Source organism: Lathamus discolor, chromosome 18 (genome assembly GCF_037157495.1).
Source record: "Lathamus discolor isolate bLatDis1 chromosome 18, bLatDis1.hap1, whole genome shotgun sequence".
In the NCBI taxonomy this organism is placed as follows: domain Eukaryota; kingdom Metazoa; phylum Chordata; class Aves; order Psittaciformes; family Psittacidae; genus Lathamus; species Lathamus discolor.
The window spans coordinates 2,944,766-2,959,978 of record NC_088901.1 but is presented as its reverse complement, the minus strand read 5'-3'; the positions used below and the strand labels follow the sequence as shown (position 1 = coordinate 2,959,978).

General features: G+C 43.8%; 1 long non-coding RNA gene across 1 annotated transcript; it reads right to left on the bottom strand.

Moving 5' to 3' along the window:
* Positions 1-811: 811 nt before the first annotated feature.
* Positions 812-9,230, bottom strand: LOC136023410 (uncharacterized). Its single transcript, XR_010616580.1, has 2 exons — positions 1,533-9,230; positions 812-1,425 (listed from the first exon to the last, which is right to left on the bottom strand). It is a non-coding gene; the product is annotated as an uncharacterized LOC136023410 (long non-coding RNA).
* Positions 9,231-15,213: the final 5,983 nt, after the last annotated feature.

Here is a 15,213-nt window from a genome sequence, read left to right as displayed (position 1 = left end):
AAAAAGAAGACACACGCACAAAGGAATGACATGGCTCTTAGAAGTAGCAGGATATTATTTCCAGCTTGGCTTTTTTCTTTGCTTTCCTGATGAGGAAATGCAAATTCTGGGGAGGCTGAAGATTCTCAGATGAGTAGAAAGAAGCGAGACTAGATGTATCAGAGTTTGAGTAAAGGGTGCTCTGCTGAAAGGAGAAGCAAACATTAATTACATCCTTAAACTGTTTCTCATTCTGCGGTCGGCACAACAGAGGAATTCACATTGTGGAGAACTGATGCTTTTGTGGAAGAACTAAAGCCCACAGACTCTTCACACCTTGTCCAAGAACCAAGAAGTCATTATAAATAGAACAATGGGATGGTTAAAATGACTGAATCCATCTCCTTTAATCCCTGCTCCCCCTGTGGAACTGTGTCTGATACATCAAATACCAACTCATTGCTCAAACTTCTCCATGAAGGGCTACAAGATGCTGTGAGGCTGGAGCATCCCTGCCACCTACAGCTCATAGAGCATCAGAGCAACACCACTGATGTTCTGCAGCTGAGAGAAAGCTTGCAGCCCTGGCAGGGTTCAAGGCCAGGTTGGACACAGGGGCCTGGAGCAAGCTGCTCCAGTGGAAGGGGTCCCTGCCCATGGCAGGGGTTTTTGAGCTTTAAGGTCCCTTCCAACCCAAACCATTCCACGATTTTATAAAGAGCACAAGACGTGCACATTGCTCTTTGCCCGCTCCCTTCCCCAAAATACAACTTAGACACGAGATTTCAATTCACAGATGCCTTTACAACAAGCAGGAATTCACACAATCAAACCAGATATAAAATAGGTTTATTCATGTTCTGGTGGATTCAAAAGGCAGTGGATGGCTCCTCATCCGCAAGCAGCCCATGATTCCTCCAGGCCAGACCTGGTTGAAAGTGTCTCCCCTCTCGCCCCATGGAAGCAATAAGCTTGTTTACTCCAAGGATGGTAAAGCTACAAGATTTAACCTATTTGTTTCCCCTAATAAGAGATATACACTGAATTTTTACTGCATCCAACATCACAGCATCCTCTTCCCAGGGAGCAAGCTGCCTGCCAGCCCACCGCCCCAGTGCTGCACACACAGCACCAACCCTGGGATGTGCCAAATCAAGGTACTGGAGAAGGTTGTGTTTGTTTGAAGAGGGTTATTGCTGAGGCAAAAGGCACAACTTTGGGATGGTTTGTAACGTGCTGAAGATGTTTGCTATAGGATTAACTGTAATCCTCGTTGGTCAAGGCTCCAAAATCATCTCATGCCAGCTCCTGAATTTACTACTTCTGCAGTAGCTGTTTGTATGGACTGTTCATTCCTGCTGCTCAGCAAGACAACGTTGTATGTGAAAAGGATTAAGCATGGAAAAAAGAGTGTCTTTCTGAGTGCTTCTGGTAATGTCTGCACAGCTGAAATGAGAACAAAGCCAAACTGAGCTACACGACACGCCGGGGGGCTTCTATAGAGGAGAGGGATCTTTAGGTAAATACACACATGCACACACACAGATTGTCACCTCTTGCTGGCACACAGGCCACCTCCCCCCGGCAGCAATCTGAACTGCCAACAGTGAGGTGCTGGCACATTGACGACCACTGGGTGCATTCTGCTCTCTGCTCAGTCCTCCTTTAAAACAGAAACCAACCGGGGTGGAAGAAGCCAAACCCTTGGCATCCATGGAAGTGCAAGGTAACTCTTAACTTCACAGGGCTAAACTTTCCTGCAGGCCCTGGCACTTCATAGGAATCAAATCACGTCACAAAACTTCCAATTTCTTTCCTCATCATTTTCCAGTCATTCAGAATTAATTCTGCTTCAGGAGAAGTTTGTTCAAATTTGCTTAAAATGGTTTTCCCTCTGCTCTGGAGCATCCGGATGCTCCACGAAAATACTCAAAACAGAGAAACTACTATGAAAGGTCTTGTATTTTGACCTGGCAGTTTAAAGTTCCCACCCAACGGGAGCCATTCTGACTTTCTGTTCTCCTCTTCCCTGCATGATCCAAAGGGAATACATCACTGAGGACAAGCAACACATGAGAACACTCAGACCCTTGGAAAACAGGCACAAAGCAATGACTTCAAAAGATGTTTATTAGGAAAACTGGACATTACAAGAGGAGCAGGTAGGAAACGAGTTATACAAAGCACGTGTAGGTTCTAGTACACTGCAGAGAACAAGAGAGAAGACTTCAAATACACGTAACACACCCACCTGGAACTGCTAACATGGGTATGTCACTGCCTGGACCGCTTGCCATGAGAGGCAGACGCAGGGGTTCTTCTAGAGGACAGCTCATCCCTGCTGCGCTTAGCTGCAAAAGCAGAGACGTAATGGCCATTACAACAAGACTCATGTTCAAGAATTCCTACACCATTCTTCCAAGCTGTGCCATTAAGATCCTGTATCTCCTAAGATTTTACTTGCTTTAATTCAAGGTAATTTACCTTTAAATCAAGGTTTTACATTACATGTTTTCCTTCATAAACAAGAAAACTTTGTTGTCTACACACGGTTCTACCTAGCAAAGCATAACTGAGACTATCTGCCTGGGTACCTAAGGAAGCAATCTAGACCTACCTGTTGAAACAAGATCCACAGGCAAGGCCTTCCTAACCCAAACCAGAGAATAAAGATAGTAGTTTCAGAAGAGATGTGACCTAAACTTAACTAGAAACAGGAATTCCTGTCTAATTTAAAGCACAGCTGACAACAACCAGCAGTGGTCCCCCCCCCTCCATACAGCAGAGAGCAACACTCAGCTAAACTCAGCAAGGGAATGAGCACAAGCAACTCAATGGTTTCTAGCAACAAGCACTACACAGACACTGATTCTCAATGAAGACAATGAGGTAGCAGCTCCCTGAACAGACGGGTGACTTTCATCTGGGTCTGCAACTCAAAGAACAGAAAGAAACGACACGTCAGGAAGGGTTAACAATCTAAGTCTCAAACTGGTCTCTTTGCCTCTCCAACGCTAAAACCATAGACCCCTAGAATGGTCAGTGTTGGAAAGGCCTCGTTTCTTGACATTTTGTTCTGGTTTCAGCAGCCACTTGATCAACTCAACATCTGTCCATAAAACTTGAGGGATTACATGAGAAAGAACCAGACCAGATCAACTATTGAGGGCTTGGTTCTCATATCCCCACCTTCCCAGAGGTAAAACACCCAAGCTCTTACCTTCTCTGCTGCAGCACAGCTCTTGGATAGGCTATAAATAAAGACAAACATTTCTATGAACACTGACATTAATACATTGAGACCAGAGAAAACCACGGCCAAGAGACACACAGCACCCACGCCTTACCCAGGTACCTTAGACCACCGGGACCTGATACAAGTACCTGCTGTCACGAGTTCACATTGCAAATCCATGGGCCCATCAAAGTGTCTCTCCTTCCATCACCTAAAACCAGATGAGAGTAGAAATAATTACACTTCAAACAGGAAAAAGTTATTATAACAGTGCACAGGTCCTCTAACCCTGCACCAAGGAAAAGAGGAAGCCGGTATTTAGCAGATAATGATGATAATAACGAAGCAGCAAATGAGATCTCTATTATAAATAATGTGACTAAAATAGACTGCACAACCTCAGGAAAGGCTCTGCTGCCCTCTTCAGTAATGTGGTGAGGAACTGAACTGAGACTGCTGCTTAGTCATATTAAGATGAACATAGCTAATCAACTGCTGCATACACACGGGGTTTAAACGAACTGGAATTAGCCCGAGAAGGTGTTCCACTATCCTCCCACCTCTGTGAGTGTAAAGCCAAAGGTGAGTGAAATGAAGCAAGTCATCTGTTTTACATGCCATCCAATAGCCTGAATCACTGATGTACACTTGGATCTTGATGAGCTTTTCCAAACAGGCCATGACTCTTTGCATCCGTCCAACTGCCTGTAAACTAGAGCTTAGGACTAAACCTGGAAGGAGACAGTGACAGTTACCCGAGTTACAGCTTCAGCTCCCTAACAGAAATTACACGCTGCCAGAGCTGATTTAAGCTATTTTGACACTTAAGTCTTTGACTACCACTTGGTCTGAGGCTTTAGTAAGGGTAAGTAATAAGAATCCATGTTCCTTGACTTCAGAAATCAGGTTTTCTTCTTTAAACTCTGTTTCTCCTACCACATGTTAGAAGCTTCTTTTAAGCATGCAGAGTAAAAAGAAATCCCAGCTACTCCGGAGCAGATCATTGTTCTTCCCATTAAGGAGAGAGAAACTGTTCAGTCAAAGGTGGATCAACCTGAACATCCTGCAGATGAAACAAAATGCAAGTCATTTCCCCGATGTCCACACAGGCTGTTGTGCAGTAGCGACATTAACTGGCATTTGCTTACTCTTTATTTAAAGACAAATCCACTAAGAACAGGCAAGGACTGAAAATCCTAAATGAGTCTGATGCACTCAGATGAATGACAACCAACCAGGCTGCAAGATCGCTCGCGGCCTACGCAAGTCTAAGTGATGATACCTGTCAAGGTACCATCAGCAAGGCGCTATCACAGGAGGCAGTGCTCCACCACGCTCCCCCGAGAGCATCTTCTAACACTAATGGCCAAAAGCAGTGAATAGAAACCAACCACCAAATCTAAGGATTCAAGAGCCACCCGACAGCTGCGATCATAATCACTGCCCTAAACCAGGGCAAATCATATCTCGAACCCTAAAGAGGTCAAGAGCCTGCTGTCAAGCCAGGCTGATGATCCAGCACAGGCCAGAACCCAGACAGCAAGGGATGTAGAAGCACTCGCCTCAAATGGATCTGAGCAACAAATTAACTGTTCCAACAAGGAAATATGGTTCATGGGTTTCTGCCATCATATTTTAGGTATAAAGCTCGAAAGCTCACTCAAAGCAAGCTGAACTCTGGACCCAACTCATCTCCTGGGTCTCAAGAGGACAATCAAAAAGGACCTGGAGAACAGAGCAAAACCCCAGAGCCAATAAAGGCTTTCTGCTACCGCATTTTGGAATATGGAAGTTCTCCGGAGCTGGCACTCAGCAATGCTAGGAAGACAGCACTGCAGAGGCAACAGAATGGGAAGGTGTTTGTAGTCCATGAAGCGGCATCACCTCAAACAGCAACACTTCAAACGTTACCTACTGCTGCCACACGTCAGACATCAACCAAGGCTCTGAGCAATGTCTGGAGGTTCTGCCAGTATCCATGGCCAAGAACCCACCAAAGGGAATGAGAGCACTAGGAAGGTTTTACTTATTTGTAAAACTAAGATGGGTGGGAGGCTGAGAGACCTGTGAAAAGGGGAAAGGGCCTGAGCCCAAAGGGGGAAGGGTCACAAAGAGGAAGCACAAAAAGCTGCAAGCAAAGTTATATCCTGCTTTTGTTTGTGTTTTGGTAAGATCAGGAACTCCCCTCTCACCAGGCTCTTGAGAGAAACCGGGCAGAACACTTCAGTACAGGGCCTGACACGTCTGTGAACAAAGAAGAAGAGGTCAAGCCACTTGAGGTCCAAGCTTCTGCAATCAAGCACAGGATGAGTCTGGCCCTGCTGCTTTCTGAGTTACATCTGCTCTGCACCCAGCCTGGACCCTCCTGTGAACACCCTGATGTGATACTGCTCTGGCAGACCTGAAACATGGGAACCCAGCACAGCCACCTCCCATCAGGAGGGTCAATGGCTCCATGGCAGGGGGGTTGGAACTGGATGATCTTAAGGTCCTTTCCTACCCAAACTATTCTCTGATTCTCTGATTCTATGCTGGGTCCCTCAGGGGCCCCACTGCATCCACAGCAACAGCTTTATTGGCTGGGGAGGTGGTGGTGTGCAGGTTCTGGCTGGTGTTAAGAACATGCTAATACCTCTCATCAGTAATACTGGCAGAACAGCAGCAGAAGAAAGAAGCTAGAAAAGCCCAACTTTTAACACTGCAAGGGACACAGAGGCTGGCAAAGCAAAGCTGCACCAGTGTCTTACCAACCTTCAGCTCCCAAAAGTCTGCCCTTCTCTATCCAGAAGATGCAGTGCTGTCCAGTTCTTCATGCTAGTCAATACCAGAACTGTTCTTTTCAATTCTCCTTCTCTCAATGCAAATCACATGCTAAAAAAGCAGGCACTGAGCTCCATGTCTGAGAATACAATTGATTTTCATCCTGCTCTGCCTTTCTTAGCACATGGGATTACCAAGTCTCACAAATATTCCACGTGAGCCTTGCAAAGCTGCAGGCATCTCAGAAGACACCGAGATCACCAAATAACAGAGTAGTTTGGGCTGGAATCATAGGGTAGGTTGGGTTGGAAGGGAACTTCAAAGCTCATCCAGTCCAACCCCCCTGCAATAAGCAGGGACATCTTCAACTACATCAGGTTACTCAGAACCACATCCAGCCTGGCCCTGAATGTCTCCAGGGATGGAGCACCCACCACCTCTCTGGGCAACCTGTGCCAGTGTTTTACCACCCTCATTGTAATAAATGAGATGACTCGGGTGACACCCAGAGAGGTTTTTTCAAATACAATGGGCAGTCACACAAATCCTTCTCTACCTCATCTCCACTAAAAGCTTCCTGAACATTTCAATTGAGAAGTAAAGAAACCCAGGAAGAAGTGAAACATCATTCACTCCCTTCCGTAAAACACACACAAGGAGACTCCGTTCTAAACTGGGAGGCAAATATGAGTCAAGCCTTCTGACAGTGCTGGCTGGATGCACGGGGAACACGGGAGGCTGAGAGGAGCAGAGTCTAAGTCCAGGAAACCTAGAAAACACCTAGAAAAGGGAAATACTGAAACAATACAGTAATAAATATTGATAAGAAGCTGGAGAGTGCTGCAATCCTCTATCACATTCCTCTATCTGTCAGTTCATTTTTCTATCCTTCTCTTTTTTTTCCTGGTGTGGGTTGCAAAAGGGACACTGAAGAGCCAATGGAATGCCAAAATTCCTTCAATCAGGATACAATTGAAATCCATGTGCAAAACTGTAAGCAGCAAAGAGAAGTATTTCAAACAAAGGTTTGCCTGAGCCATTTCAATGCAAAACGCACTGGGCTACAATTAAGCTAGATTAAAGTACTGAAGTACAGCTTGGTTATTATTCTAACAGGTTTAAGAAGAAGACACCCTACATAAGAAACCACATGATGGGTATCTGTGCTCCAGCAATCCCTTTCCCCTCATTTACTCTTCTGCAAAACATCAGTTGACAGATGCATCAGAAGGTGAAGAGCAGCTCTGCCCTGCAGCCCCAACCCGCAGCATCGCCACAGGCTGGGATTCACCCACATGGAAACCTTTATTGGGCAGGATTCTTATCAACTGAAGAGCACAGCTACGCAAAAAAAAGCAATCCACTGGGTACTGAGACACAACTTTAATGTCTAAGATAGTGCCTATAACAAACCAAAAGTTTCTTGAGAGTTACTCACAGTTCACATCATGCCAGACAGAAGCGCAGCAGGAGGAAGGAAGTGTCACAACAGGAGTGGTAAGATCCCATCCTGTTCTCCATCAGGAGGTCTCCTGGAGCTCCCCAGCCACAGCTCTCTGAAGCACGCCAAACACACCCTCCAGCTCCCCATAACGGGGAGCTGGAAGCTATGGACAATAAGCCAGAAGGGCTGGATGCTGTTCTCATTGTTTTGTATATTGTAGTATTACTGCCACTTCCTAAGTAATGAGAAGAGTCTCCCACTGCTAGCGAGAAATGAGGGAACTCGTGCTTTGCCACTCAAACATACAGTATTTATTCCACCCAGCAAAAAGAAGTTATCTGCCTCTGAAACAAACTACATTCTATTCCACTAATGAAGAAGATGAAACAAACTACTCCACTAACGAAGGACATGACTGATTGTACTGGTCTGCTGTACAACTTCCTTTCTCCCCATGTTTCTCCAAAGCTTAGTCTTTCTGTAGAAGTACTGAGTAGAAAACTTCCCTAATTCACCTCAACTCCTCTCTCTCACACAAACAGCACTGAAAACAGCCTAACTCGGTAGAAAACCTTCATGCTCACAAGATCCTACTTGCTGACACTCTTTCAGTTGTACTTGCCAGTACAAACCAGAGAAACCTACAAAACCCAGCAATTCTCCTCAGTCTGTCAAAAATCATTACCCTGCAGGAAGAGTCTTACTGGAAAACGAGGTTATCATACCCCAATCCCAAGCATGCAATTATATGGCTTTTGTACCATTAGAGAACAGAAAACACTGAAGTAGTGTACAAAGTCAGTGAGAATGAGTCAAGTTCAAGGAATCAACATCCTAAGTGTTGCCTCTGAGAAGGATGGTGACTCCCACTGCAAAACTGGACCTAGACCCTCCATGCCAGACTCTGCACTTCGTGCTGTAACAGAAGAGCGCTGATTTTTAATGTATTTCTTAAATGCAAACTTAATTTTTAAATCTATTTCCTGTTTGGTGGTTGAAGGAGTGGTGGAGCTCATCCCAGCAACACGGAGCTGGACAACCGCGTTGTTGCTCCTCCATGCGTGTTAACGCACTGCCATTCCCACACTACACAGATCTTATACTGAAGAGATCACTTCGCACTACTCATGTACCTGCACGCTTCTATCTCATTTCAGCAACTTCCAGCGATGCATCCAAACATTTGATGTTCTCGAGCTGCTTCTATTTTAAACCTCAACTCAGTTGCTAAAGCATTTTTGAAGCTATTTCCAATGAAAGAGAGATGCCCTACACTCCAGGAGCTGCCTCTCACACCTGAGCAGGCTCCTGCAATGGGGAAGGTACAGTCTTCCCTGCACAGATCCTACTTTGGCCCAGTGAAACAGACTTAATGGATGACCTTTAGATTTCACACGCTACACTGCACATCCTTATGAACACAGTCACGCAGTTGAAGACATCTATTTGACATGAGAGGAAAGGCTGAAGTACAGGAGTAAGTCAAGCAACAAATGAAAGGAGAGAAGAAAAAGCACATTTATTTTCTATCAGCTGCCATTAAGAGAAATCACACAGGAGGAAACACACTGGAAAATATTTAATGTGTACACGGAACATTAAAGAAAATGCATGTGTAATGCTTCACAGGCTTGAGGAATAATGAAGTTTTATTTGCATAAAATGGGCAAATTAAATGCAAAGTTAGCTAATAAGCACATGCTGACACCCCTGTGCAAGGCGTATCATCTAGAAGTGCTGACAAGATTAGTAACTCAAGATCTCATACTTCAGTGTAGACAGAATCATCAAATCCCAGCCTGGTTTGGGTTGGAAGGGACCTTAAAGCTCCTCCAGCTCCAACCTCTGCCACGGGCAGGGACCCCTTCCACTGGAGCAGCTTGCTCCAAGCCCCTGTGTCCAACCTGGCCTTGAGCACTGCCAGGGATGGGGCAGCCACAGCTTCTCTGGGCACCCTGTGCCAGCGCCTCAGCACCCTCACAGGGAAGAACTTGTGCCTAAGAGCTTATGTAGATTGTTCTCATTAGATGCACAATACCCAGGACTTGCACAAAGACACCCACAGGAAGAACTTGTTCTGCATCTAATGATGTAATTTTATTTATTTAACAGAGTAATTTATTCCTCTGCACTGAAAACAAAGATGTGCCTGAAATGCATCCCAGCCTTCAGAGCAGCAGTTCCAGCACACTTCCCACTTGCAGCAAGCTCGCAGAAGAGCTCTGCACCAAAGATCTGGCGAGAAACACCAGATTAGAACAAGCTCTTCAACAGAACTTCATGAGAAGGTGGACAAGAGAAGTTTTCCTTCTAGCTAAAAGCAGGACCTCTCCCACGAGCTGATAATGGGCTGCAGGCTTAGACTTCCTCAGCTAGATGGTTTTTCTATCTCTGCTTTTTCCAACACCATCAAAGAATAAATAAGCAGAGCATTTTTGCTCCTATTCCTTCAACTGGAAATCACCTAAATACCTGAGCGCACAGTAACAGCCAGCAAAGCAAAGCAGCCACAAAGAAGACTGAAATGCATATTTCATACCCTAAGAACAGCTACTCCTGCTGGTTGTTCAAGGGGGAAATACAGTGATAAATAAAATATTAACTAACAGACCTGACCTTACAGAAGAATCATTTCTGTTCTGTTCTAGGTTTTATTGGGTAAGTGGAGGTACCAGTGACTGACAACTGAATTAACAGGAATACCATCACCAGCTCACAAGGTTGTGCTCAGTTGCTTGGAACCTCTTCCTGTTGCACTCAGCCCTCAACCAGGATCTCTAGGAAAATCCTACTAAGTGAGCTGGTTTGGATGATTAGGTCAGTAGCATTTCAACATAACTGTGTGTCAACTCCTCGCAGACCAGCTCCTGCAGTACTGGCATGTTACAGAGCACAAGTCACTCTGTTCGATGAAAATAAAGCTCACTGCAATGGTTCTTCCAAGCTGCTACAATCTCATGGATGCACAATACTGAGAGCAGGAAGAATTCCTCTCCTGGGGTCTCAGTGTTGTTACTGCCAGCACCGAGCAGAACAAAGAAGAGGAAAGAGCTCACCCAGAACAATGGGGAGCAAAATCTGTAACTGCAATTATTTGGACTGAAAACACGCAAAGATGAGTTCAAGAACTCTGATCTTTTATTCCAGATATGGAACTTAAAACAAGGTGCTCTTACCCTTTTTGGTGCTTGTTCTATAGGTACTTCCAGCAAAAAGTTACACCAATTCTCCACCTCACTGGTTCAATACACTGAATCATGGAACCTGATTAAAGCATCTTAGAATGTGCTTCCAGGGCTTCTTTCAGGAAGTAGTCTGCATCCAGGAATAGGTTAAAAACGAGCCTAAGAAACACTGAATTACTGCCTTTGCCACACGTACTGAGCTCTCCTGAGTACAGGCATTCTGATACTATCTTCAATTATGCACTTGAACTATTTTTAATTACAAGACTTTAAGCTCGTGCAACATTTCACTTCCCCTTGTTCTGCAGAAGTTAAAGCAGCACAGGCAGGGATCGTGAAAAGAGAAAAGCCCATCCATTGCCAAGACAGCTGAGTGCTCTCCAGGTTAGATTTCCTTTCTTATCACAAAACTAATGCTTACACTACATTCCCTCTTAAATTCAAGGTGGGTATTCATTTCCTGCTCACTGAATTTCAAATGTCGGAAGGTAACGTCAGAGTAGCCTGTAAACAGGTTCTGATGCCACAGATACTCAGTCCTTGAAATGGGAATGAACCCACCTCTCACAGTGTCGCTGTGTCTGAAGCAAGGAGGGCAGAACTGAAGTCTGGTCTGCTCTTTTTGATGCATTTGATGTAATTTGTCAGATTATAGTCACAGAAATACATTTTGAAGTTGTGTTTTGAATTCATAAACCTCATTGGTAGGAGACTGATGTTTCTGCTTTGTGCAAGTACAGCCCGCTGTGTATTCCTACAGTTATCTCCCACTTCCGTAAGTGCAAAAGCTAACCCACTCAGGGTGGGTTTCTCCCCCACCCCTGTAACAATCTTGCCATCTGCTTCATCTCCAGGACATGAAGCATATGCAACCTGAGCATACTCAACAAGTCCTACCTCTCATCAGGATCTCCATCTCAGAGACTGGAGAACCCAGAGCTAACAGAGATCCTCTCATTTCTGAGCTCTTTCAAGTGAAACAACTCTGTGCAATCAAAACTGTTCTCAAACTGAGGGATGCCAAGCAAAGAGCAGCTGGAATTAAGCAAACACTTCAGATCTCAAAAATCCTTACAAAATACCTCTACTCACCAGTTACATCTCTTCGGCAGTTGGTGTCAGAACTGGCAATGCTATTCAGTTCCACGACAAAGAATGACTGAACCTGGAATGCTCCTATAGCCTAGGAAGCTCTTTCCAGCTTCTCTGCTCCTTTCCAAGTACTGCGTAAATGTACAACCGGGAAAAGAAAGGTCTTGACGCTTCTGGCTGAGGGAATGTGCAAAAGGTGAGCAGGGGGCCATGAAGGGTTCAACATGCCCAAGTATTTCAGGTTTGAGTCTGCTGTTCTTCAGCTTTTGCTCTTGGTCTAGAATCATGCCCACCACAAATGACGATCGCTAAACCCAAGTGCTTCTATACCACGTTCAACTACAACTGTCCCTTGGTTTAATGGCAATTCTCTCTCAATTAATGCCTTCAAAGCATTATCATGATCAAATGAGCCGAAGTCATGATATGCCAGTTTTATTGTTATTTTCAAGATCAAATTTTATTCTTTTACGGAAATCTACTTGGACACATTTCTCAGCAGCATTCTCTGACTGTGAAGAAGTGTGCTGTTTGCTGGCTTTGGGGAGGGGACAAACCCCTGCCTGGATTAATTAGAGAAAACAATTTAGTGTTCAAAGTATCTTATGGTTCCGGCATCCCTAAAACAGCATCGTTTTCTTCTGAAGCGAAACTCAGCTTTATTTTCCCATGTATTTCAGTTGTAAGAACCTATGCCATGCTCCTCCTGGACATGGATGTATTTAAAGTTAACCTTTACCTTCAGCGCTTGGAATCTCTCCATGGTAATGGCAGATTTTCAACAATATTCCAGGGCTTAGGTCTGTGGAGTTCATCTCCTCCCTCCTCCCACCCCAGCCCTTTAACCTTACTGAAGGAAATGAGAAAGAAAGTTGTCTTACCGATAACTCCAAGGTTACTGTCCCTTGCGAACCCCACCTAGCAAGTCCACATCATGACATGTCAGGTCAGCCTCAAGCACGCTTCCCTGATAGTCAGGTAAAAGGAAGGAGTTAAAACACAAAATTGACACTGGCAGATTTCTGGACATCAGAAAACGTGATGCAATATATTGTGAACTGTCTTTGAGAGCTTCTGGTAACCTCCGAGTTGTTAAAACATTTCTTCAGAGGGATTCTCCTGCTCTAAAATTTCCAGAGTTCCCGATCAATAACCAAATCTTGCAGCTCCACCTCGACTGGTTTGTTTGAATGAGAACAACAGCTTAAGATTTCCCTTTTAAGGCGAATGATTGGGGTTTTCCCCTACTCTAAACATTTTATGAACTAATGTACACTCATCATATCCACTCTGACTTTCAAAAGACGTTTTAAGCCAATAGACTACAACAGCTTCATTCTAATTCTAAGTTAACAGAAGCTCTAACTTTTGGGTTTCTCACTTTTTTCTTTAGAACAAACAGGAAACACTTGGAACACTCTTTCTATAAGGCTCTGATCTACGTGTGAATGACAATTCAATCTAGCAAATCTTTACTGTACTGGCAATCTTTAATCACACAAATACTCGACTCTAGTCATGCACCATCCCAGATTAGTCAGGACAGATCTGCAGGAGGGCCCTGGCTGTCCTACATATGGGCCACCATCACTTTTGGGTAACAAAAGCCTTGCTGAAAGTACATACATCTGCATCAAGGGTTTACATCTAAGTGCCAAACATCTTTTACCAAGAGGTTTAAGCCTTTTTGCTCAATACTTCACATCTGTTTTCCTGCTAGCCTTATAATAAGAGTGCCCTCTGTATTTTTGCCTGTGTAGTTCGAAATAGGAGAAATGGGCTTCATGACCAAATGCAGAGCGGACAAAGAGCGATCACGTTTTTATACAGAGTCACCAAAATCATGTGGTGATCTTCTACTTCGAGTTTATTTTGAACAGGTTTAAGTAATTCAGTTGTCATTTATTTCAGAATTAGACTACAGAGTCCTGAAAATAAACCAGCGCTACAAAAATGAAACCTTTCATGCTCTGGGAGAATGCAACTCTGGTTACAAATCAGGAAAATCAAAAGCTGAGTTTAGGGAACTGATTTGCTCAATAAGGTGAAGGTCAGTCTGTAACACAACAGCTGTAAAAAGCTTTTGCTCACGTTTTGGAATTGCTATGAATCTGGCCACCTACTTCAAGTCAAACACCTTCTCGATACAGACATTTAAGCAACTGCTGTAAATGAGTGATCAAATGATTATTAAAATCCCATTTCATGGCTCTTCCTCCAGCGCCAGCAGGACACTCATGAAAGCTTAATATGGCTTTGCAAGTTGAAATCCATTTTCAACATATTCTATGAGAGCATTTTTATTATGTTCTACTGAAGAAACGATCAAAACAGATGCACGAGAGTCAATTTAAATTTATTTGACTATATATCAAAACTGTGCAAAATTCTTCCCTTTGAGTATGTGCCATCAGGCAGGGCAGATTTTTCCAGTGTGCTACAGTATCTTTGTGCAATGATTTTTTGCCATGATTTTAAGATCAAGTTCAGCATACACCACTACTTGAGTAAGCTGCGGTACACGTTAGCAGTAAAGTCCTGCTGCAAATTTCAATGCTTAATTTGAGTTATCCATGGAAATCAAAGAACTTGGGGTATCCTGCAAATAGAAACTTTTACTGACTTGAATTTTCAATTCTAAGAACGTATAGTTTGCATTCAATAAAAATATAGGATAAATGGTGATTTGGGCAGAAATAAATACAAGATGTAGCTTAGCAGTTCTTAAGGAAGACAATTTTAACATTTCTGTTCCTTAGTTGTTCTGTGAGCATTATAAGAAGTGTTTCTCTTCCTCCCCACACCCCCCATAAACAGCACAGGCACTTCACCTCTCCTGGGCTAACACTTCAGTCCATGAACACTATCTTCCTTCCAGGATGGAGAGCACTTTAAATTTGATTCCAGTTAAGCTGCCTTGTACCAGATCCTCTTTACAATGATTTCTGAAAAGCAAATACTTATTGGGACTACAGGGTTCTGCTCAACACCACAAATTCTATATAGTTACAATTAAGTCATACTTGTAGGACAGCAAACCCCTGTATTAAAACAAAATTACAAGCCAGATGCTTACCACAAGCAAAAGCCTGAAACATATACCTGGGCAATACCCCTCTGACTTCACTGCTCAAGTAAGGAACAGAGAGGACAGGACCTGGCCTCATTAATTTAATGAATTAACCCCCTCCCCAAAAAAAAAAAAAACAAAACAAAAAAAGGCTTTAACATCCTAAAAACTAATTTCAAAAAGCACTTTAAATTATTTATGAGCAATTCTATTAATTTGAAAAGAAGAGCCTAACAAAGGGCAAAACTGTTTGAGAGAACCATATATATACATCCTCATGTTAATTCAGGTCAAAACTCAAACCATGCAATCATTTACCAGACCCACGACAGTGAGGCGTGGGAAGGCTCATCTGTCTGTTCACATTCTGACACAATTCACTTGAGAGACACCAGACAGGAATAGAAGACAAAGGGAGGAGTATGACCACTGAAGTTTAACTTCCTCA